Source organism: Marmota marmota, unplaced genomic scaffold (assembly GCF_001458135.2).
Source record: "Marmota marmota marmota unplaced genomic scaffold, marMar, whole genome shotgun sequence".
NCBI classification, from domain to species: Eukaryota; Metazoa; Chordata; class Mammalia; order Rodentia; family Sciuridae; genus Marmota; species Marmota marmota.
This window is the reverse complement of record NW_026006769.1, coordinates 123,218-145,842: the sequence shown is the minus strand read 5'-3', so window position 1 is coordinate 145,842 and position 22,625 is coordinate 123,218. Positions and strand designations below refer to the sequence as shown.

The 22,625-nt window shown below is 41.0% G+C and overlaps 1 pseudogene; it reads right to left on the bottom strand.

Annotated features, from left to right (window-relative positions):
* Positions 1 to 6,694: 6,694 nt before the first annotated feature.
* LOC107133608 lies at positions 6,695 to 7,798 on the bottom strand (annotated as a pseudogene).
* Positions 7,799 to 22,625: the final 14,827 nt, after the last annotated feature.

Genomic DNA, 22,625 nt, shown 5'->3' with positions numbered 1-22,625 from the left:
AAAATAGGAAAGGAAGAACTTAAATTATCACTATTTGCAGATGACATGATTCTATACCTAGAAGACCCAAAAGGGTCTACAAAAAAACTACTAGAACTAATAAATGAATTCAGCAAAGTGGCAGGATATAAAATCAACACGCATAAATCAAAGGCATTTCTGTATATCAGCGACAAAACTTCTGAAATGGAAATGAGGAAAAACACTCCATTCCCAATATCCTCAAAAAAAATAAAATACTTGGGAATCAACCTAACAAAAGAGGTGAAAGATTTATATAATGAAAACTACAAAACCCTTGGTCTTAATGCATACCTGGGATCATGCTTAAGAGGCCTAAAAACTGAGAAATCAAGAAGCAGTGGGAGAGCTGAATGAGGTGGCTCAGGCCTATAATCCTAGCAGTGGGGGAAGCTGAGGCTGGAAGATGGAAAGTTCAAGGCCAGCCTCAGCATCTTAGTGAGATCCTGTCTCAAAATAAATAAATAAATAAATAAATAAAAAGAACTGAGGATGTACTTCAGTGGTAGAGTGCCCCTGGTTTTAATCCCCAGTACTTGGAGGGGGGGATTTTTTAAAAAGTACTCTAAAAGGAAGTTCCCTTTCTAACCCATTGCCCCACTATTTTGGAGAATTGGGGGAGCGGTAGGTAATTATGTGATAATAGGGTTTTTCTTTCAAGAAGCAAGAATGACCTTAAGGGACAATCAATCCTTGAGTAGTATCATTGTCAGAAAAAAAAAGGAATGATATTAATAATTCTAAAATGAATGTCATATTTGCTAACATCTCCCAATTTTTATTTTACTTATATTGTATCTTTTGATGCTGGGGACTAATCCTAGGGCCTTGTACATGCTAATCATGCACTCTAACAACATGTTACTCTCCAAACACCCACTTCCAAAATGTAATTGTTAGATGTCTTATAAACTTAATAAAATACATAATAAATTTACCTGTGTGGACTGTAATATAGTCTTCAGGCCTTTGTTCTCAAAAGTTCACACATAAATGCACAGATAAGGTTTTTGGGCCCTGTTGTCTTAAAGACCTCAAATGGCTTGTCACCCTCCCACCCCACCCCTTATCTCCCCCTTTCCTAGTGCTAGAATTGAACACAGAGCCTCCAACATGCTAAGTAAATCTCTACCACTGAGCTGTATCCTCTTCGGCACGTTTCATTTTCTCTTTGAGACAGGGTCCCACTGAGTTGCTGAGGTTGATCTCCAACTTGCTATCCTCCTGCCTCAGCCTCTCTAGTCACTGGGATAACAGGCATGTGGCACCACAGGCCAGTTTGGTTTGGCACTTACCTATATTGTAGTCAATTGATATTCATAACCAGGGCAACATACTCATTCCCATGCTAAAGATCTGCTGAGGAGATACAGGAATGTTTTGTTATTTTTTTCCCTTCCTGCCTGGGATAAATTCAGGGGTAGAGAATCAGAATTTCTCTTTTGCTTGCAGTCTGGACAAAATTGTGTTTATTATCCCCCCCAGCTGGCTAGGGTTTGGAAGAGCATTTGCATCAGATGCCAAGGCTGACCCATGAATAAGCAACAGAGGCCACTTTTAGTCTTAGCCCTTGAGTTTTATAGAAACTATAGAAGTGACTCAAAGAACTCTTTGTAGACCTGCCTATCGCTTCCTCATCAGAATTTCCTCCCTGTTCTCTTTCTGGACATTGCTTCACAAGGAGAGGCTGGGCCCTCCAGGGCTCTGTGAGCATGGGGAGAAACTGGCTGCTCCCTGAGACCTTGAAGTCCAGCCACACCATTCACCAGGGATGGGTCCTCATCTTGGCTTAATGACTACAGTGTTCTTAGTGTAGAAAACACTCTTTTAGGTAAGACCAATAAAGGTCCTGCTGCCTAGTGACAGATGTTTGGCTTGGCATGTTACACTTGCATTTGGCAATCTCATAAAGAGGCCAAGCCAACCACGTGATCCAGAGGGAGAAAAATAAGATCAAATGCTAAAATACTGGACCAGTTCCCTAGCAGCTGACAGGTGGATAAGAGAAGAGGCCCTGATGTTCATATAGTGACTATGTTGTTAATAGAGGAACATTTTGAAATCCTTGTGGGTTGATATCAAGAAGTTAAAATGCTTAAAACCAAATGTTTCATGTTATCTTATTTTATTAGTGAGCAGCTGGTAATACTTTGAAAATTTCCAAATCTAGCATCATCTCAGTTGTGATGGTACTTTGGGGTTCTAGTGTACATTTTTGTGTGTGCTAGACTGAAATAAGAACTGTTTATTCTTTTTCTTTTTTAAAATTGATTTTCTTTAATTTCCATCAAAGTAAAAATAAAATACTATTGGAGAGTTTTTATAGAAAAACAAGTGTTTTGTCTTTTTCCTAGTCCCACTTGCCACAGGAAAATATTCTCCCATTTTGGCAGGTTAAAAAGACTAAAACCTTTAATACTGATTTTTATCCCTGTATTCCTTTCAACTGATCCCTGAAAAGTTACATCTGCAAGTAATCTGGTGCATATCCTTCAAGAATTCATTTCTCAGCTCATCACAAACATACATACGGTCATGCATTGCCTAGGGTTGGGCTATGTCCTGAAAAAATGTATCTTTAGGCAATTTGTCATTGTATGAACACCACAGTATGTACTTTATACAAACTGGAACAATTACCATGTCAATAACCACTAGATATCATGTTATAGGACAACCATTCTGTTTGTGGACTGCTGTGTTATTCAGCACATGACTGTACATATGTAGAAACAGCAGCGACTTTTTAATCGCCAGTACTACCAAAAATAATTATTTTTTTCTTTTTAGTATTCTGGTAATGACCTCCAGACATTCAATTATATGCTTTTGCTGATATTTCTTTATTTCTCAATTTAAAAGTCACTGTCTTCTGAGAATAGTGGTTCATACCTGTAATCCCATCTATTCAGGAGGTTGAGGCAGGAGGATTGCATGTTTGGGACCAGACTGGGCAATGTAGGGAGACTGTGTCTCAAAATAAAAATAAATAAGGGCTAGGGGTATAGCTCAGTGGTAAAGTACTTGCCTAGCATGCAGGAGGCCCTGGGTTCTATTCCTAGGAACACAAAACAAAACCATGAAAGATACTATCTATTCACTTTCTGTATTCCATGTGAATATCTTTGGAAGAAAGTTCCAGACAGGGGCAACAGCAAAAGCCTCAAAGCAGGAGTGTGAGATGGTGGAGGGCCACATGGATCAATTTAGGGATTTTTTTTTTAACTCTAGGTTCAATGGGAAACCACTGCAAGGTTTTGAGCAGAGAAGTGACATGGTCTGACCTGTGTTTAGAAGGCTGTGTGTGTCTTCCATGTTGAGAGGTGCAGGAAGACATTGGTGGAGGCAGGGGACTGACCATGCAGCTCTTAAGTAACCTAGAAAGATGAGGTTCCTTCTGAGTAGGCAGTGTTCTTGGAGTTAGTGAAGTAGCCCATTCTGGATATGCTTTTTTTGTAAGGTATATTTTTGTATATTTAATTGCTATTTTAAAATTTTAATGTATTTTTTTTTTGCTAATCACTTGTTTAAAAACAAAGCATGCATGTAATTGACTGAAACACATGTAAATAAAAAGCAGGTTTTGAAAATACTTAATGTTCGAGTGTGTGCATTTCAACTCAGAGTAGTAGCCTTGGTAGCAAGACTTGGAAATACAAAGGGAAAGGTTCTGCTCAAGCAGAGGAGATAGGTGCTGATGCCTCTGGCCACTTCTGTAACAGGCCATAGTATGAGAATGCTAGGCTTCAAATGGAGATTACAGTGGAAGCCCAGGCCTTACCAACCACCCTGGCTTCAATTATACAGGCACATGTTGACAGTCTCCCAACTGTGAACTCACGGTGGCCTGAAGTAGCAGGACTGGGCTTTTTCCCCATTCAGCCCACATGACCCCAAGGACTCACCCCCAAACCAACCCTCTTGCTATATATCCCAGACCTGAAAGTATTTATCTTGAAGAGAAAAATTCTTGGTCCAAAGTCCTCTAAGCCAGTGCTACTCCTCGCTCCTCACTAGGACATCTGTAGCTTAACTTCAGTCCCATGACTTCAGGAAAACTTGTTGTGAGGCCATCTATGACCTTGTAGTTGAATCTGGACAGCCTCATCCATTCTCCACCAGGTGCCTGAAGACCTACACTCAGTCTGAGCCACAGGCCCCTATGAATAGCTTGTTTTGTCTCTTATTCCTTCACTGCCCATTTCATTACTATTATTTTTCTCATGCTGTTGGAATTCACAAAATCCCCTTGCTTTCCCCATCTGCATGCACATTATCCAGCTCTGTATCTCTGACTTAAAAACTCAGCTGCCTATTTGATAGTCCAAAATCAAGCATAGGTGCCCTTACTGCCCTCATCTCCCTACACCCAGCCACCTCCTACCCCTTACCAGCCACCCTCCTCCTATCAGTTCAGGCCATATATTTTTCTCTGCACCATAGTCACAGCCCACATACTGCTTCTACTGGGGGTAGGATAAGGTGAGACAGGCCACCAGGTGGAAAGAAGACTAGGACAACTGCTGAGAGCAGACAGGGTGTTGGCCATGGTGACCACCCTGAGTGCACCTTATGGGCTGGAGGTGGTGAGATGGCAGGAAGCTTGGATGAGGATGTGCACATCTGCAGGGATAGCTTGGAAGTCCACAGGTGGAGAAGAAACAGCGTCTAGGGCTTGAGTTCAAGGGCCATGTCTGGGTGGGGTTCTGCCTTGAGGAGATCCAGGATTGTGGAGATGGATTGAGGAGATCCAGGATAGTGTCAGAAGACTGACACCATCTGTCATCAGAGAATAAGCTGGCAAAGATGGAAATATCACACAAGGCAGAGAAGCAGGAGGAGCCTGCTAAGAGCTGACACAGGTAAGATCCTGAAATACCCATTAGATTTGTAACTTGAGGTTCACTGGTGGCCTATCAAGAACACTCTCATGGAATGACAGGGTGGGCTAAACACAAGGTAGAAAGTGAGGAAAAACAGCTTCTCAAGAGAGGAGCAGTGGGATGAAGGAAGGCCAGCGAGACATTCACAGCTCATGCTCTGGGTCCAGAGAGATCTGGGCTTGATTCCAGTTCTGCCCATTTGCAGCTGTGTGACCTTGGGTATATTTGCTCTTCTGGGCTTCAAATTCCTTCTAGGCTAGACTGTAGGAATAGCCAGGGCTGAGGAGACTGCCCATGTGGAGCACTGTCATAACCTCATGTGCTCCATGAGATGGAAGTTCACAGGATTAATCTGCCCAGCGGAGCATGAAAGCCAAGGGCACAGGAGCTGAGAAATCCCTACCTCCAGTCCCAGTACAAGTGGGAAGATGGTGGTGGTGTTTTTGGTAGCAAGGAGAAAGTGCAGCCAACAAGCAGACAACTGAGAGTGGAAGGCCTAGAGATGAGTGGCTGCAATAAGGGTGGACTGCCATCCCAGCAGCATCCCTCTCACTCTGCTGCAGGAGGCCCCAGCCCAGCTGGACCCACACTCTAGATGTGTCAAGGCACATGCATAAAGGCACGTGTTCCTTGGGGAAAAGGCTATAGGACGCCCTGCGTCAGCTGGCCCTCTGCTGCCATCACACAGCCCACACCCAATCTATTCACCCCTCCCTCCACCCCAGAAAGAAACTGAGCTATGTGTAGAGATCACAGAACAGGGAAGGTCTTGAGATCTTCCTTCTGGTTACAAGGCTGCTTTATACCAGGCCTTTCCTTGCCTTCAACTGTGATTCCCACATCACTTGGTACATTAGATATAAAAGCTGCACTGTTTCCAAGAGGAAGGCTTCTTAACTTATTCTGCACAGCAGAAAGAAAAGGTCCAGCCCTTAGCAAGACACTCAAGTAGCCTAAAACCCATGAGCACCAGAGGCTCCCAGAGTTCATCAGCAGACACTTCAATTCCTCCTTTGCTACTCAGCCTAAAAGGATACTCTCTACATGGCCCCTTGAAGAGCTGTCAATTCCAGAGCTCTTTGGTGTCACACTGCCAGTCTCTGCTTTTTCCACTAGCTCACCCACTTTGGTCAGGTCATTATGCCCCTTACCCTAAGAAATTCTGCCAGCAGTTTTCTCCTTCCATATGGACCTTCCCATGATTTAGAGAAGTAACACAAGAGCTGCCCTTCTAAAAGTTGCTTTTTCAGTTTCAGGAACAGAATTAACCCACCCAATTAAGTTTGCAGATGCTTAAAATAAATCATTTTTCAATATGTACACACAAAGGCTAAATGCAAACCAGAGTAATGCACAGGTGATCTCTAAAGCCGTACTGAGAAAACAGTGATTAGATTATCACACACAGCAGCTTGTCCTGCACACAGCAAGTCAAAATAGAATGCACAACCTGAGCCAACTCAATGTGGGACAGCTCTTCCAAGGCTTCTGCAGTGAGTTATGCTGAGATTTCCAAAAACACCACAGGTGTAACAGCGCTACTCGGAAGGGCAACTTAAACACAGGAATCCTCATGCTGCCTGAACATGGTCCACTTGTTTTTTAATGCTTCTTTCCTTACCAGTTGCTAATTTAGACTGAATTTTTTTAAGGATTTATCTTGATGACTTAGAAAAATACATGTCATTTCTCAATTTGATTCAGATAGTACACGATCATAAAACTGAGTAAGTCTTTTAAAAAACAAAAGTCCACAGATCCCATTGTAGAAATTTCAGGATGCCCTCCCAGGTAACAATCAGGGAATCTTCAACAGCTCCAGGAGTGCTCCAACAGCTCCAAAATAACCCTCATGTTCTGAAAAAAGTGCTTTCAACTGTCCCTTGGACCAATAATCCAAAGCATATGCCAAAAGCCGCACAATGATGGTATTAATTCTCAAGAAATTTCCAACAAATACCACCTGGTTAATGTTCTCGAAGCTATAGCCCAGCCTGGCAATCCAAACCTCTCATAATCTCCTCCATAAATATCTTGCACTAGTTTATCCACTTTGGTGCTACCTTCACAATATGCCATTTCAACAGCTTCTTCAAAAGTGGTACAGCCAGTAAGAAGACAGCAGAGACCAAAAAAAGTTCCTCCTCCAAGACTTGTGCCTTTACATTAACTCTTGTAATTATCTTTGGACTACACTACTAAAATGCTAACCCCTGAGCCAATGTTCACCAGAAGCAAAGGACATGAGCTTTTCAACTCAAATGGTAACTTCTGACATTTTTCAGAATCAGCAGGATTTTCAAAGTAATAGCACTGTGACCGTCCATTGAAACCAACTGAGTCAATACATAAAATTCCTTGGATTAAGCAGTCTAGTTCATGCAGTTTGCAAAGCTGAAGATCACCTATCTTTGCATCCACACAGAGTCAGGGCCTTCAGCTCCAGGTGCACGTCCCTAATGCCCCTGGACCCATAAGCCACATTGGAGGTCAAGTACTTCCTAATGCTTTGAAGACTCTCCACTTCTTCCTCTTCTTCTTCAGCAGTGATGTCTTTGGGTTCAAAATAAATCAGCTTGACCAGAGTTCCACCAATCTCCAAGCCAAACCATGGAAAAAGCGGCCGCTTTTTCCGGAGGCTTTCAACCTGCAAGCTGGAGACCGAGGCAGGGCCGCTATAGGAGTTGAACCCATGGGGCCTCACACCATCCACCGAGGCCCGATAGCAGGCGCTGACAGGCTGCTCGCCAGGCGCCTCAGTGACCCCCGCCTCTGCCCTTTGGAGCCTGCGGGCGCCAGCTCCCCAGCCCAAGAGGGTGAGGTGGCGGTGGCCCTGCCATTGTGCTCCAGGGGCGAGCCGATCTGGCCGGCTCCCATTGGCAGCCCCCACCGCTGTCCCCCAGCAGCCAGCACCCCAGGGCCGGAATTCTCCTGCCTCCTCAGAGGCAGTCCTGCCTGAGCCTCTGGATATGCTTTGATGAGGCAATTGGATCTTTTCTCCTTTCTTCCATCTTCCACATGCTTGTACCTGAACACTCACACATTCTGTCAGCTGTATTTTTGTTTTTGCATTTCAAGGTCAATGCCAAATTCATTCTTTACCTGAGACCCATCTTTCACATGTTGCTTATAGGTTGATCCTCAAAATTGAAAATTAGTGCTTTCCCTAATTTATATTATTGTGTCTTTTTAACTATCATTTACTGCATAGTCAAATAATGTGCAACAATTACAGTTCTTTTTATAGGTTTAAGGTCATGATCTCTAGAATCCTTGGAGAAGATACAGATGATGCTGTATTTTAATAAAATACAGATGATGCTGTATTTTAATGGGCTTTGTATTTGTATCATGACTTATTTTACACAATTTTTGTTGTTTTTGTTTCCTGAAATTTCTGTTTGTCTTTCTTTTATTTTTACTGGGAGAAAATTTCTTTACTACATCATGGATATCACACATTTCCATAATTATTCTATCTTTAATGTAGACCACATTTCATTTTTGTTCTTGAAGACATTGTATTTGGGGGCCAACTGGCTTCCTATTCTGATTTAGATTGTTTAGCAAACTCCATGCACAACTCTCAACCTGGAAGTGTTTTTTTATTAAACTTCACTCCTAGTTCCACTCCCTCATATTCTACATCATTGTTGGTTTGTACCTTGTTGAGGGCCACAGCCGAGTAGGGATGACGCATGGCATTTTTGCCCGAAGTAGTGGTTGAGAGGTGACGCCAGTGAGCCATTAAGATGATGACTTTTGAGTTCTAGTGGAGTTCCCTTTGAGTTCCGGTTGAGCTCTAGTGGGGATTCCTGAAGAATTCGCGCAGTTGGTTGGTGAAGTGCTGGTGTGGAGCAGTGTGGGTGGCGTTTGGGAGAGTTCCCGGGGAGTGTGCTGGTGGAGTTCGGAAATAAAGTTTGTTCCTGCTTGAGTGGCTCTGATTTGTGCCCAGCCAGACTGCGGCAGTACCTCACTTCTCTGGAATATATCCAAAGGCATATTGAACAGAAACAAACAAACACATAGAAGGGAGATGAAATTTATGAGCACTTGCACACTTGAAAATGTCTTTCATATGCCTTCATGTTGATTTATAGTTTGGCAGAGCACAATGTTGAGAGCCACAACCAAGTCAAGATGGCGCCTGGCACTTTGCCAGGGGGAGTGGTTTGAGAAGTAATGCCAGCGAGCCATTAAGATGATGGAGATTCCTTAATGACTGACTGCTGTATCTAATGATGTTAATTAAGTTAAGCTGTGTATAATCATTAAGATGATGAGGATTCCTTATTGGTTGACTGCTGTATCTAGTTTATGTTAATTAAGTTAAACTGTGTGTAATTTGTTGGGTATATATACTTCTCTGACCTGTAATAAAGTGGCTCCCGCTGTATCAACCTTCACAAGTTGCTTGTCACCCCCTCCCCCGTTATTTTGCCCAGCCAGACTGCAGCAGATGGTGGCCTGTACGGGGAGCCCCAGGACACTGGGGGTTAAGTGACAAGGAAAAGCTGCCCATCCCTAGAGATAGATAGGACAGGAGCAAATCTGCTCATCCCTAGATGTAGATAGGACGAGAGGAAGGATGGCCATTTCAAAAAAATGGAGAGGATTGATACAGTATGTTTGTGTCTTGTTTTGTCTTGGTGTGTTGTATTGTCTTTGTTATGAAAATATGGAAGGAGTGTTAAGTAAATTGCTAAGGGAAGGAGGCACCCTAGTGGAACCAAGAACAGTTAGGGCAGCACAAAATTGTATATTCAAATTTTTTCCCTCCTCAGAACAGTGAAGACATTGTTTCATTCTCTTCTAGCACAGAGTGTTCCTAATAAGAAGTTTGATGCCAGTTTATTATTGTTTCTTGGTAAGTGACCTCTTTTTCCTCTTTTTCTCTAGAGACTTTAAAAAATCTACTTTTCCTATGTTTATTGCAGCACTGTGCACAATAGCCTAGATATGGAATCAACCTAAATGTCCATCAGGAGGTGAATGGATCAAGAAAATGTGGTATGTACACAATGGGAATTCTATTCAGCCATAAAAAGAAGAAAATCCTTCCATTTGCAACAGCAGAGATGAGCGTATAGGGCATTATTCTCACTGAAATGAGTTCATGAGAGAAGGACATATTCTGCAATATTCCACTTCCAAGAAATTCCTAAAATAGTCAAATTTGTAAAAGCAGAAATATAATGGTGGCTGCCAGGTACTGGGGGAGGGGGAATGAGCAGTTGCTGTTCCATGTCTAGAAAGTTTCAGAACCAGGATAAGTAAGTTCTAGAGATCTGCTATACAACACTGTGCTTGCAGTGAACACACTGTCCCATAAACTTAAAATGTAGTAAAAAAGGTAGACCTCATCTTATATGTTCTTACTACAGTAAAATATAAAAATAAAAATAAAATCCTTTCTCTAATCATTTGGTGTTCTAAAATTTCATGGTAATGTGACATGGTCTTTTTTTTCCTTGGTACTCATTTATCCCCTTTATTAAGAATAGTTATATCTTTAACTTTGGAGGAGATCTCTTTATAATTTTTACCATTTCATTCTTCCTTATTTTTATTTTTTCTCTATTATTTTTTTTTAATTTTTTAAGTATTTATTATTTTTTAGTTGTAGTTGGACACATTATCTTTATTTCATTCTTATGTGGTGCTGAGGATGGAATCCAGGGCCTCACACATGCACCTCAGACATGCTAGGTGAGCGCTCTACTGCTGAGCCACAACCCCAGGCCCAACATTTTTTGTGTGTGTGTGTGTGTGTTATGCTGGGGATTGAAGCCAGGGCCTTGTGCATGTGAGGCAAGCACTCTACCAACTGAGCTATATCCCCAGCTATTTTTCTTCTCTGTTATATTTGCTGGATGTTGGAACTTAAGGATTTATTTTCTTTGTTTCACCTTCTCTGAAGCTCTCTGTCTAATCTTTTGAATTATGTTCTAGAAGGGGTCCTAGTCTTTGTCTTTCAACACTTCAATTTTATTTGGGGGGTTACTGGGGCACTTTACCACTAAATTACATACCCAGTCCTTTTTATATTTTTATTTTAAGACATGGTCTTACTAAGTTGCTGGAGGTGGTCCGAAACTTGTGATCTTCCTGTCTGAGCCTCCTGAGTCCCTGGGATTACAGGTATGTGCCACAAAACCTGGCACACTGTCCCATGAACTTTCAATTGATTTTTAAAATTTTAGCAATCATATGCTTAGTTTACAAGACTTTCCTTTTGTATTTTTATTTTGATGTGTGGGGGGGACAGGGCGAGGAGTAGGATTATCTAGTGCTAATTTTGTGGAAGTAATTAATATATTTTCAAATTTCTCTAAGAACACAAATTCAAATATTTTAGGGTTTTTTTCCCCTATTTTATAAGCCTACAATCTCTGTTCTTCTTTCTGGATTAGTAAATCTTAGATTTGTTTGTTTATTCTGCTTATTTTCTTTGTCTTTCAATACTTCAGTTTTGTTCGGGGAGTTACTGGGGATTGAACCTAGGGGCACTTTACCACTAAAGTGGATCTTTAGTTGTCCATCATATTTAAGAACGGGACTGTTCTAGATAGCTTTTCGGAGTTTCTTTCCTTTGAATATATAGGTCTTTCCTCCTACAAGTTAAGTGCCTATGCTGGGAGCTCCATGTACATGGGAAGGATAATTAATTATGGTAATGCTGGTTACCAAATAAGCCTCAAAACTTCATTGTTTTCTATGATATTTGTTTGTTTCTCAACTGCAGCATAGTTCAGATGTTCCTGATTTATGGGTGGCTTTTCCTCATGTAGTGACTCAGAGACCCAGGCTCCTTCAACTGATGCTACAGGCATCTTTGACCTTCGTGGCTTCTGCTTCCGGCTGGTACAGGGTAAGTGAGAATGTGAAAAGGCACTTTTTCTTTCTTTATTCCTTCCTTTCTTTTCCACTTCCTCCCCACCACCCCACCATCCACTGGGTACAGAACCCAGGGCCTCACAAATTTTAGCATATGCTGCACCATTGTGCAACATCCCAGCTCCACAGTTGATTTCTTAAAAGCCCTGGCCTGAAAGTGACACACACCACTTCTACTCACATTCCGTGTACTTAAATAGCTACATTTGGATATAAGGGAGGCCAGAAAATGAAATGCCCAGTCTGGTAGTCCCTTCCCAGAAAAGCATCAGATTAAGGAACAAGGAAGTCAAGTTCTTGGTACATAGCTAACCACAGCTTTTTAAATTGTGGATGGACAAATACGTTTATTTAATTAATTAATTTGTTGATTTTTATGTGGTGCTGAGGATCAAACCCAGTGCCTCACACATGCCTGACAAGTGCGCTACCACTGAGCCACAACCCTAGCCCCAGCTAACCACAGTGTCAATAAACAGATTTACCCACTGGTTGCCTTAATCTTGGGGTTAGAATGTTGATGCCTTTTAGTTTTGCAGGGAGAGGTTTGGAACTCCAAAGAAGAAGGCAGGGGGCTTTACTGAGGACACTGATGTCCATCCTCAGCATACCTAATTCTCCTCAGTTTATTCTGTTTTTCAGAAGAAGAAACCTTATTTTATTTTTCCCAGAAGTGAAATGCTAGTTGGTATTTCATGTATTTAAAAATGGCAGAGGAAGGCAGGAAGTGTAGGCAGATATCTGGTGCCATCATGTGCTAGGCCCACTTTCAAACCATCCTTCCATTTTAGCCTCTTAGCTCCCTGCCCTTAGAGGCACCTGCAAACTGAGCCTGAAGCTTCCTTGGGTTTCTGCCATGGAGACTGAACTCTCCTACACTAACATCACTTCCTGCATATTCCATCCTGCACTGGCAACTCTCCTCCTGCTTTCCTTGGTGTTCTGAATTAATTCCCATTTATCATTAGGCCTTAGAAATGTAGGGAAGAAGAAGTCTTGTGCTGGGTCTTGAAGCCCCAGAAGTTTCCTTGCAGGATTCTTTCATGTATTCAACCAGAGTTTGATTTGGCTATATTATCTTTGAAAGGTCACTTCTGTGTCTGCTCAATTGTTTTAAAGCATGTTCAGAACTAGCAGCTCAGACTACTAACTTTGGGTTTTCATCAGGGAGCATGGCTTATAGAGTCTGTCATCCTTTGCCTACCAAAAGGCCAGGCAGGAGGGTGATATTTGAAGTGTGTTTAGAGGACATTTGTTTCAATTTTTAACCTCTATTCTTCAAATAAGTTGGAACAATCATTGGCTTAGTCTTAGTCATAACTGCCTTGAATGAGTTGTGGCTTAGCTTTATGACCTTCATTTTAACAAAACAACATAGTACCCTTATTAAGCCTGTTATTGTGATTATTTTAGGAATTTTTAAGAGACATTATCTGCTATCTTTATCTTTCAGAAAGATTTTTTCAAACAACTCTTTGCTATAAAAACTTGACTTTTTTCAAAACCCAGATGTATTCCCTCCTTTCTGATAATGAGAATTATACAATTCATTGTAGAGTCATGTGTGGCATGCAGATGCTTTGATCAACAAGACAAACCTTATACATGGTAGCTAGAAGATACAGCTTAGTGTGTAGTGGGGCTATGCCATCTAGGTTTGTGTATGTGCACTCTGGTGTTCACTCAATAACATTGTATAAGGATTTGTTTTTTAAAATACATCCCTGTTGTTAGGCAACATGACAGTATTTCCCTTTATCATCTTTTTAAAGTTCTTTAGTCTTGATTTTATTCTCTGAAAACTCTAAAATGTCTCTAAGATCATGTGAATTCAGGGCTGTGGTTGTAGCTCAGTGGTAGAGAACTTGCCTGGCACATGTGAGGCACTGGGTTTGATCCTCAGCACCACATAAAAATAAGTAAATAAATAAAATAAAGGTGTTGTGTCCATCTACAACTAAAAAAAAAGGAAAAAATAAGAAGATAATATAAATTGAGGTAGAACTGTGTTGGTAATTGGTTTCATACTTTACCCTGCTGCAATTCTTAAATGGGGACAGGCTAAAGGTGTGCAGGGTGAAGAGTCAGGAAATGAGTGCTCTGTAATTATTTAAGGCGTTCTTAATTTAATGTATGGTACAATTTTAACATAATTTGTTTCTTACACATTTTATAAATGTAAACATAAATTAAAATACACATTAACTGGAAATCTACTTGAGAAATTTGTGTTTTTTTCAACCTTGCAATAATGTGGCCATAATTCCTACATAATAGAACTTTTTGGACTCTACTTATAGTAAGATTTTACTATATCTTCCTTTATTTATTAATTCTACAGGGTTAATAAAATGTACACACTATTTGTTGACAATGATCAGCATACATTTTATGTTATACATATTTTATATATTGAATGGATTATTTTATTATACACTTCAAAACTCCTATACAAGATAACATAAATAACATGAATATGAAAATAAAGTAAATAAAAAAAATTTAGTTGAGTACATTTTGGTATGTATCTGTTTTGAATATAATATATTTGGTACTCATTTCCATAGAGAAAATACTTTTCTTCCTTTTAAAGATTTCTTTGAAGACATACAAAATAGCCTTACTATTTGTAGTGGATTGAAGAAGGAATCTGCAAAATTCATGTCCATTGGAACCTCAGAATATGATCTTGTTTAGAAATAAGGTCTTTGCAAATGTAATTAGTTAAGATGAGGCCATACAGGATTAGGATGGGCCTCCAAATCCAATGATTGGTGACCTCATAAGAAGGTAATGGGAAGACACAGAGACACGTATAGGGCGAATACCTCTAATGACAAAGGCAGGGATTAAAGTGATGCAGCTACAAGTTAAGGAAAACCAAAGATTCCTGACAACCACCAGAAGTTAGAAAAGGGGCTAGGAACAGAATCTCCTCTGAGCCTTTAGAAGGATTCTACTCTGCCAACACCTTTATTTTGATCTTATGCCTCCTGAACTAGAACAGAGTAATTTTCTGTTGCCTTAAGCCATGGGGTTTCTGGTAATTTGTTACAGAAATCCTAGGCAACTTCCCTAGCTCAAATTTAAAACATCTCCTTCTGTGAATACTTATAAGTTGAGTATTTAGTGGAGCTCCACAAATAACTGCCAGCTGATAACTTTCCAAATGAGAGTTAACTAACTCACTGGTACCTAGAGGAGCATTTCCACAGTAGTCTTAAAGAAAACATTATGATGAAAAAAAGCCATTTTTCCCCTTCTTTTTCATAGAAAACACAGTGTGGATTAATATAAAATGCTTTAGTGCAATTTAAAAAGCTTTGATCACATGAATATTTTTATGTGAATTATAGTCAAAGGAGATGACATAAATGAAGGTTGTCGAATTATATGCTGCAAAGAGATGCTACTCACAAGTAATTTGAAGAATTTTTTAAAATCTTCTGTCAAAACCCATAGCTGGTGCCCATATTATGTTTTATTAATTAATCTTGGGAAGATACCAATAAGAAAGAAGTGATCTACAATACTTATGAGAAAAAAAACAGATTAAATGTATTTTCTTGAATGATGAATTTTCATGATTTTATAACATGGAGAAAAAAATATAAAAAATGATAAATGCCACAGGAATAAATTAAAATTATTATTTTTAAAAAAATATTTTTTAGTTGCCAATGAACTTTTATTTTATTTATTTATATGTGGTGATGAGAGTTGAATCAGATGCCTCACACATGTTAGGCAAGTGCTCTACCACTGAGCTACAACCCCAGCCCCACAAAATTGTTATTTTTGTCAAGTCATGAATGTATTTTATTCAGAATGAATTTGTTCAATATGTATATTCATAGTTAAATATGTCATTGAGTCTGGGGAAGAAAACACTTGGTTGAATAAATTACTTTTATAGAAAAAGGCCTGCAACATGGTCCACAGAGGCTTACTCGAGCTGTCATTTTGATGTTCTGTTGCCCTCTACTGCTCAGAGAGACAAATTACAGTTAGCCCTTTTTTCTACCAAAGTTGATTTCTTTTCTACAGGTTAAAAAAAAAAGAAAAAAATTTTTTTTTGTCCATTTGCTTAATCAACTACTTATGTTCAGAAATAAATAAATAATACTGGAAATTAGAATACATAAAATCATCTTTTTATGTCTCTGTGAACTCCTCAATGGTAGGGACTCCTTGTTTTATCTTCATATCCCTGGCAGCCAACATACTGTTTAGCATGGTATTGTACTCAATAAATGTTAGGTAAAGAAAATGCTGAGGCAATCTGTGCAATTATCCATGTTTTCATTTATAATTTTTATGAAATTCCTTATTATAAATATCATTGCCATATATTTATAAAATTAGTAAAAATTTTCTAATATGTTAATTCTATAAAGAATTAAAGTTATTTTAACATCGACATTACTCACCATTTCAAACCCTTTATTTGTAGACATTTTGACTGTGGTTTAACATGGGTACTTTTGTGGCTATGTTATTCTTTTTAGTTAATTGGAGATTTTTTGCTGGTTAGTTAGGATCAACTGTGGGAGGCAGAAAACGTGAAAATACTAGTGCCTTAAGATCTGAGTTTGTTTCTGTTACACACAAATCTATGTATATCAGGTCTGACATGAAGTTTCCATTGTCCACAGGATCCTGACTCCTTCTGTCTTATAGCTCTGTCATGTATCAGCCATGTGTACTAAGTGTTATGAAGAGACACAGAGCCTCTGTGAGAGTGCATTAGGATGTCTGTATGCCACATCAGAGTGGAGGTTGGCATATGGGTATTCTGACAGAAGGTGTGATGTAATGGTCCATTACAACTGTATAAGATTGGTGTGCTCAATGCTTTTTTATTTTTTATTTATAGATAGAGTCTTCATAATTTGCTTTAGGACCTCACTATGCTCATGCTAGCTTTGAACTTGTGATTCTTCTGCTTCAGCCTCCCAAGCTGCTGGGATTATAGGCATGTGTCAGGGCTTGTGTGCTCAATTCTGAGCTACATGATGCCCAGTAAATTTCCGAAATTGATATCCTATAAATTCATAGCCCCAAATTGGTACTCATAGGGCCCAAATATCTTGTTTCTTTTGTAACCTAGCCTTCTCATTCTTCACAGTAATGATCTTGAATCTCTTATTTCCTCAAATTTCTGGTCCTCACATTCTGTCCTTCTGATACTTTCTGCTTCACATCCTTACATCCTCATTTTTGCCATAGTTCTTCATTTTTCATTTAAGAAATGGAAGCTACTGAATGGGCCCTTTCTCCCCAAGGTCATATCTTTTTTCTACTGTCATATCTCCAAACTCTCAATTGAGTTTGCACCTATTTTTTTTTTCTTTTTTTGCATTGAAGGAGGAGTATCTACAGCCGAAGTCAGCTACAGGTGTGAATACAGAGAATTGGATTTTCTCAAGAACAGGGTTTTGAAAATGAATAAGAGAAATGGATTATAGAGCAGGGAATAAAGGGGTGTGTAAGATACTGATTAAGATGATGGATCATGGAATCTAAGTGGGACTAAAGAGAGAAATGAGGACATGATGAAGTGAGGACTTTGACAATATGGAAACATTAATAAATTGTAGGTCCTTTTTCTTTGACTATTAGGTTATTTGTCTTCTTATTGATTTATAGAATTCCTTGTGTGTTCTGAGCACCATCTTTTGTTGGTTGTAGGTTTGTGTTTTCATTCTATCTGGGGGTTTCCCCAAAAAAATTATGATATATTTTGATGCACAGCTGTTTTAAACTTTACCAAATTTATATTTTATGATTTGTTTTTAATGTTTGAATTTGTAACTCCTTTTCTATACTGAGGTTTTAAAGGTTTAATTTAAATCTAGGAGATAAATTCTCCTAGAATTTAAAGGTTCACCTATTTACATTTAGATCTTCACCTGAAATGTATTTTTATTTCTAGTCCTTAATGCTCATTAACTGATTTCTGCCCCATCAATTCATCAAAGATGCTTAAAAAAATGCTGATTTTTTTTTTTTTTTTTTCGCCAAATTCACAAGACACAATTGAGGAATGGGCTCCAAATTTCCTTGTTCAGCTACTCTGAATGTGTGAACATATATTTATATATTGTATACATTTGCAATTGTCAATTCATGTTACGTATCAGAAAGTTAATTTTTCCCTTAGATGCACACTCACATGCTCACAGACACACACACACACACACACACACACACACACACACACATGCACACACATTAGGATTTTGTTTTAGATACATACACATGCATATATATTCATATATATGTAATACACACACACACACACACATACACACACACATACATCCAAGGAGAAAACAACATTAGGACTTATTTGGCATTATATGTGCATGTGTATTTCTCCCTTGGCTCAGGAGGACCACATGGAAGCTTATCTACAGCAACCTTGATTTTGAGCACAACTGAATAAAACAATCACGTCATAAACACAACCACTCAGCCAGTTTAGAGGCTGAATCAAAATTGTGTGGGACTCTCCAGCCAAACCCAACTAGGGGGAACAATATGGTCCTCAGCTAAGACCTGAGTGGCCTCAGGATGGGCAGAGCCACAGCCTCCTGACCCCTGCGTTCTGTTGGCGGTTGCAGCGCTGCGGAGGCCCCCTGGTGCCCACTACCCAGCTACACGGCTGGGGCTCTCTTTTCTTTTCGGGCTCTTTGGCGCGCTGTCACCCTGCCCCTCGGGGTGTGGGGCTTTCTGCTGCCCAAGGTGGCTGGGCTTGACTATGACGAAACCTACTGCGTTTTTGAAGAGCTCTTCCAGAAGCTGGACCGTCAAGGGTATGGGATGGTGGACATCAGGAACTGCCAAGAGTCCTGGAAGCCATGGGCGTCCCTCTGATGGAGGACAGCAAGGTGGGCCGCGGTGGCGGCTAGACGACAGGGGCCTGGGGTAGGCCGCTGGAGGCCCCTCCGTCCTTCCCAGCTCTCCTTAGGGGCTCAGATGTTCTTTCCCGGTGAGCGGCTTCCTGCAAACCACGGGCTCTAGGAACACTTGGTGCAAGTTCATGTTCCATTAGTGAGCTGCTTTGTGAAATGCACATGGAACCTTACTGTTCTGCCTGAGGGGGCCATGCCACCCAAATACATAGAAGGCAACATGAACCAACTAAGTCAGTCGAGGGTCCCTCCTGTTGGCTGATGATGCTTCATCCAAGAGCTCTCCTCAAGGGCATCCCATCTTGGAAACTGGGGCCTGCCCGCCTGCAGAGGAATTGCTCCCAAGGCTCCATCCCTGGGCAAGTGCTCATCAGGGAGCAGGAGCATGGCTTGGGGCTTTCCCGTGTGCCCTCGCCTTTTGGCTGATGCAGGGAGGGGGCAGTAATTACAACCACAGATTTTCAGTTCAACCATATACTAAAGACATATCTATACTATAATACTGTACATTATGGTATAGAATTGTCTTAAACAAATGACAGTATAATTACTATTGTATTTTCAAAGGCTCTTCATTTCCATAGCTGTGTATTTAACCAATTGACCCAATAAAGTTTAAAAAAAAAGACTTTGTTTTACTTTAAGCTTCTCTAAGAGACTACGTGGCCCAATGGGCAGTGTGGGAGAGGTTGTGGGGGTGCAAATATGTTTTAAAAAGGACTGTGACCCCAGATTTTGTAGAAACAGAATTAAATTCAGAAAAAGAAATAATGTTTAATAAATTTCTCTCTGGAAGACTTGAATTAAATGATGGATGTGAAGGCAAGGGTCTCTGAGTCCAGAAAAAACATGTTAGCATAGTAACAGTCAACATTAACTGTATCATTCTTAAGATTTACAAAGTGCATGCCAGAGAAAATGAGATAACTATGTAGTATGAATAATGCTATATCACATTTTACTTATGGAAATTAATGGTTTGTTCCCTGAGGCCTATCAAACCACAGAGATGGCAGTGTTAATAATAGTCAGTATGCATTGGTTACACTGGATTCTGCGAGGCCACGTTTTCTTTCTAGTTTTTCTGCATTCACCTTTCATTATACAAATCAAAACAAACAAATAACAATAGCAACACCCTCCCCAGTGGTTATATCATTCTTCCCAACTGAATTTAGCCCTAGAATCTTACAATAACATTTATCTTTTCAGCAAGAGCTGGATCCTCTCCTCTTCTTCATCAGACTGTCTAGAGTTAGCACTGTCTTCTGTACCTCCACCTCAGGGATGACTTGGTTCCCCAGAGACATTGGCATTGTTTTTGAACATTTTTGAAGATCCTGACTGTGTGTGTGTACATGTACTTGTGTGTGCAAAGGGCCAGGAATATTGCTAAACATGTCATAGTGCACAAGACAACAAAGAATTACCTGAACCCAAATGTCAATAGTATTGACATTGAGGTACCCTGACTTATTTCAACTGCAAATTCCTAGTGTACCTTGCTCCTCCCTTCCAATAGATGAACATACCAATTACTTCACTGGCTACATGGAGGTGGCCTGAACAAACCTCTTCAGACTTTTGGTACTCTCATAGTTTACTCAGTTGTAAAATGGGGACAATAATGGTGCTTACCTCTTAGGATTATTTTGATGGTTAATGAGCAAACATATGGAAAATGCTTAAAATTGCTTGCTGAGATTTAAGCAGTTAATTAGCCTATATATTAAATATGTCAAGTATTAGTTTATCTTTATTTATGCCTGTGCTTACTTTCTTTCCTTTAGTCTCAGGGAGTGAAGTTTTTCTTCTCCTTTTCAACTTTGGTACTTCTTGGCCTCATGTCCTCTTATCTCCTTTAAAAGAGGAAAGGTAAAACTTTCTTTTCTTTTTCAATGCTTTTGGTGTGTTTTTTTTTTTTAAACAGGGCTGAGTATTATACCCAGAGGCTCTCTACCTATGAAATACATTCCCAGTTCTTTTCATTTCTTTCTTTCTTTTTTTCTTTTTTTGAGAGAGGGTCTTGCTAGGTTGCCCAGGCTGACCTCAAACTTCTGATTTTCCTGTGTCAGTCTCCTGAGTTGCTGAGATTATAGGAATGCTCCATGGTCCCTAGCTGCCGCAGTCTGGCTGGGCACAATCAGGAGCCACTTGTCAAAAGAAACTAACTTTATTTTTAGAACCACACACGCCAAACAAAACAGCCTCTCAGGAAAAATCCTCAGAGCCTCAACTGCCACCACCGGCTTTTCACAAGCCTCTCTCTCCCACACAAGCCTCTCTCCACCTCCCACAATCCTCCTGCTCTTGAGGCCGATTGGCTGGGTCACGTGGGCGGAGCCAAAAAAGTCCCCCAATGAGCAGCTCCGTGGTCTGAAAGGGCAGGGAAACAGTCCAATGAGCATCACCGCAGAGGAGCCAATCAGCTAGATGTTGCTGGGGCCGAGGAGCCAATCAGCTAGATGTTGCTGGGGCCACTGTGAGCCAATCATCAGCCGGCAGCTGGAAGTTTGCTGGGGCCCCTTCGGCTGTGGCTCTCAACACCTAGCCAAATTTCTTTTCTTTATCCTATATTTTCAAATTCTTCCTGTCTCATAACAATGATCCTCCCTTGACTCTGGCTCTCCCATCTTTCCCTTTTCCTACTCTCTGCTCCACTTTCAGTCAAGGTCTTTGACAGAGCAAGGTCTACATTTTCTGTCTTATTTCCCTTACTCCATTTGTCTGTTTCCTTGGTCGCAGGCTTGATCACCACCAGGTTCTGACTCAATCTGTGTACGCTTTGCATTTCATCACACTAGAAGCACATCAGAGAAGGTACCCTGAGCACACTGCTTACACAGGACATCCTCATTCTCTGTCCCTTTCTTGTGCACACCCCAGCCCACAGGACACACTGTATGGGGGGGCACAGGTACCATTAGACTAGAAGGTGCCAAGTGGGCAAGTGCATTCTCTGTCAGTCAAGGCAGCACAAGGTAATTTCTCAACTATTGGCCTTGGGCATGGCTGACTACAGTCATAGCATCTCTCTATGGCATTTTCATGCCTGGTAAAGGTCCCTGGAGGACAACTGCTGCAAACTTGCAGGCTCGTGTTGGTACAATGCTCAAAGACATAGGTTCCTACTGGACACATGACACAGGTTAGTACCTGGCCAGTGGCACCGTCAACATGGCGGTATGTACCAGTGAGACTTGGGGCCTTCGGTTCTGGCTGAGCCATGGTGGTGGTGCTAAGGAATCTAAGCAGGAGAAAGGAGCCAGTGATCATAGTGGCTCCAATTCCGCATGAGATGCGGCTGCAATAGGCGAGGGTGGTGCTGCTGCTCGCAGAGGTCCCCAAGGCTGGGGGGCGGGGGGCGCTCGCAGGGAAGTCCGGGGCGCGGCTTGTGGCTCCATGGTAGCTGGAATCCGTGGCTGCTATTGCCCAGCGCCATATCCACCGCCGCCTCCTGGGTCGGGAGCCCATCTGCCTTCAACACCCCTTGTTCACTGTGGCAGCCAGGCAGAGGAGGAAGGTGGCAAGGGAGGCACTCAGCATCTGCCAAGTGGCACTGCCGCCCTGGCTGGGAGAAACAGCCTCGGCTGCAGCCTGGGCCTCCAGGCACTCTCCTCAGACAGGGGCTGCGGAGAACCAGGGAGGAGGGCTGGCCCAGAGACAGCAAAGGGACAACTTCCCATAGCAAAGCCTCCAGCCACTACCAAACACCCTCCTCCACTGCCCAGACCCGCAGGCGAGGGACTGTCCTTTCTTCTTTAAGTTAATTATTTCTGATATTTTGTCACTTTGAAAGGAAGCTAATTAACACAATATCTTTAGAATTAAGGTTCTGTCTTACTTTCTTAATCTTCAATAGCATCAATCCTATTTTTGGTCCTTTGCTCTTATTATCTTATATGCT